The following is a 3,294-nucleotide window of genomic DNA, read 5'->3' as shown; positions in this document are numbered from 1 at the left end:
GAAACAATGACTTAGATAGTAGTGAGGCATGGCTAATTTTTAGCAATTATTGAAGTTCTTTCTTTTTTCCCTACTCTTCACACATGGATCAATTTCTGGGCTGTCTTACTTCACAGAGAGGTTTTGATAATGCAGGAAACTACAGGTCAATTTTCCTTTCTCAATTTTCTTTCCAAAATCAAGTCAGTAAGATTATGTTGTATGTTCTTAAGACTTCTCTGAAGGGCTTTTTGAGAAAAACCTTAATAGAGAGAGAAGGATTTTTCTTTGCCAAGAAATTTTTTTCTAAAAACAGAAGGATAGAAGTCTATGGGATTATGGAGCAGTGAGAGCTTGTTTCTTGCTCTTCAGCAAATACTCAGTGATATGAGAAATTTCCATGGGAAATGGCTGGGACTCACGCAGCTTCTCCAAAACATAAGGCCCACTCTAAAGGGGTGATTCAAGGGAGGTCTATAGGGGAGTCATTCACATAGGTGTGAGCAAGATTAAGAAAAATCAAGAAGGAATGATGAAGCACTCCTGGCTAAGGTAGTTTGAAGCTGTAAGTGAAAGAACTGGTTGCCAGTATCTGTCACTGTAGCTGTAACCCTTGAAGAGGGTCACCTGATAAGAGCTGTGGCATGGAGAAGAATACAGTCTTTCTTAACACAAAACACCACAGAAAGGTAGCCTGGGGAATAAATACTCCAACTTCTGTCTTTCCCCCTACCCTCGGTTCTTTTGTCTATACCTCCCATTTGGCTGAATCCAACCAGAAACCAGAGGGCAGGAGAGCTGGACTGATGCAATATGCGCAGTCTGACGCAATATGTTTTTATTGACATTTCCCTAAGAGCTAATGACATTGAGCATCTTTTTTTTGTGCTTATTAGCCATCCATATAATTTATCTGGATAACTGTCTACTCAAATACTTTGCCAATTTTTAACCAGGGTTGTCTTATTATTAAGTTGTAAGCATTTTTATATATTCTGGACAAGTTCTTATCAGGTTTATGATTTAAAAATATTTTGTCCCATTTGTCTCTTCATTTTCTCTTTTTTCTTTTTCTCTGAAGGCCCCTGGCTCTGGGGCCTCTCTGTTGGCCTTTTTGGGTTTATTGGATCAGGCTCATTAAATCGGTTTTTTGCCTCCGCTCTATAAGGTCAGGCTAAGGAGCTCATCACCTCCCTCTCTTCTCTTTCTTAAGGACACCTTTGATGCACACAGGTTTTTAATTTTAATGGAATCCAACTTTTCAATCTTCTCTTTTATCACATGTACTTTCCATACAATATTCATGTACTCTTTGCTAACCCAGGTCTCAGTGATTTACTCCTATGTTTTGTCTGAAAAGTTTTAGTTTTAGCTCTTACATTTAAATCTATGGTATACTTTGAGTTAATTTTTGTGTATAATGTGATTAGGGGCCCAAATTCCTAGTTTTGCATGCAGATTTCCAGTTATCTCAATATTAATTGTTGAACAGATGGTTCTTTCCCCTCTTGATTGCCTTGGCCTCTTTGTCAAAGATCAGTTGACTACAAAGTTAGGATTTCATTCAGAACTATCAACTCTATTCCATTGATCTCTATGTCTGTCTTTATGTTAGTACCACGCTGTCTTAATTACTGTAGAAAGAATTACTTAATTACTATAGAAAGAAAACTTTGTAGAACTTTTTGAAGTCAAAAAGTCTGTATGCTCCAACTTTGTTCTTTTTCAGGATTGTTTTGGCTATTCTGGGTCTCTTACATTTCTATGTGAATTTTGCCAATTTCTGCAAAATCCAATCTAGCTTGGATTTTGATAGAGATTGTATTGAATCTGTAATTAAGGGGAATATTGCCATTTTAATGACAGTAATTTTTTCAATTCATGAACATGGGTTGTCTTTCTGATTACTTAAATCTTTTATTTTCTCCACAATGGTTTGTAGTTTTCAAGTTATACTTGTTAAATTTATTCCTAAGTTTTATTCTTTTTGATGCTATTGCAAATGGAATTACATTTTAGTTTTAACTGTTTATAGCTAGTACATAGAAGTACAACTGATATTTTGCATATTGATTTTATATCCTGCAACCTTGCTTGAATTAATTTATTAGTTCCAATAGGTTTCGTGTGTGTGTGTGTGTGTGCATAAATTCTTTGGAATTTTCTGCATGCCAGATCATGTCATCTACAAATAAAGATATTTTACTTCTTTGTTTCTAATCCATTTGCTTTTTATTTTTCTTTATTGCCTAATTTTGCTGTATAGATTCTCCAGTGCAATGTGGAATAGAAGTGGCAAGAAGAAATATCTTTGTCATACCCTCAGTCTTAGGAAGAAAGCATTTTGTGTTTCACTATTGATTATGATGTTAGCTGTAGATTTTTGTGTGTGTGTGTGGATACCTTTTATCAGGTTGAGGAAGTTTCATACGAGTCCTAGTTTGTTGAGTGCTTTTATCGTAAAAGAATGCTGGATTTTTTCAAATGCCTTTTCTGTATCTGTTGAGATGACCATATGATGTGTGTCCTTCATTCTATTAAAATTCTAATAATATTCTATTAATCTGTTAATATTCTATTGATCTATTAATAGTAGTATTATTAAATGTGTGATTTTTTTTGCATGATAAAACAACCTTTTATTTCTTGGATAAATCTCTCTTGATCATAATGTATAATCCTTGTTATATGTTGTTGAATTTTCTTTGCTAGTATTTTATGAAGATTTTTGCATCTGTATTCATAAGGAATATTGGTCTATGGTTTTCTTTTCACATGTTATCTTTGTCTCATTTTGGTATTAGGATAATATTGGTCTCACAGATTGAGTTGGGAAGTATCTTTTCCTCTTCCATCTTCTGGAAGAGTTTGTGAAGAATTAGTGTTGATTTTCCTAAGTCATCTTGGCCTGAACTTTTCTTTGTGAGAAGTTTTAAAACTACTAATTCAATCTCTTATAGATCTATTCATATTTTTCTATTCCTTTTTGAGTTGGTGTCCATAATTTTTTTACTTTTTAGAGATCTTTCCATTTTATGTAAGATATTCTAGTTTGCTTCTTCTTTAAAAGCATGATATATATCTGCTATGTGCTTTGGAGAATGCTCAACTCAAGAACCTACAGTCTCGTAGGGAGAAGTATATGAGCACAAGTAATTACAGTACAGAAAAAGGGTTGTGCTTAAGAAGAAAAAAGTTTAGAAAATATCATAAGCATTCAGAAGAGAACGATATTACTTGCAAGTTTAACTGGCTTATGTTTGGAGGATGGTGAGATTGTATGAGATTGTGTGAAATGTTTATTTCTGGGTCTGG

The 3,294-nt window shown here is 34.0% G+C and overlaps 1 non-coding gene across 1 annotated transcript; it reads right to left on the bottom strand.

The window, feature by feature from the left end:
• Positions 1-1,104: 1,104 nt before the first annotated feature.
• On the bottom strand, positions 1,105-1,174 carry LOC116278218 (small nucleolar RNA SNORD57). Its single transcript, XR_004187615.1, has one exon. It is a non-coding gene; the product is annotated as a small nucleolar RNA SNORD57 (small nucleolar RNA).
• Between the last annotated feature and the right edge of the window lie 2,120 nt (positions 1,175-3,294).

The sequence above is a fragment of the Vicugna pacos genome, chromosome 3 (assembly GCF_048564905.1).
Source record: "Vicugna pacos chromosome 3, VicPac4, whole genome shotgun sequence".
NCBI lineage: Eukaryota > Metazoa > Chordata > Mammalia > Artiodactyla > Camelidae > Vicugna > Vicugna pacos.
The sequence above is the reverse complement of the archived record's forward strand: the minus strand, read 5'-3'. Positions and strand labels throughout refer to the sequence as shown.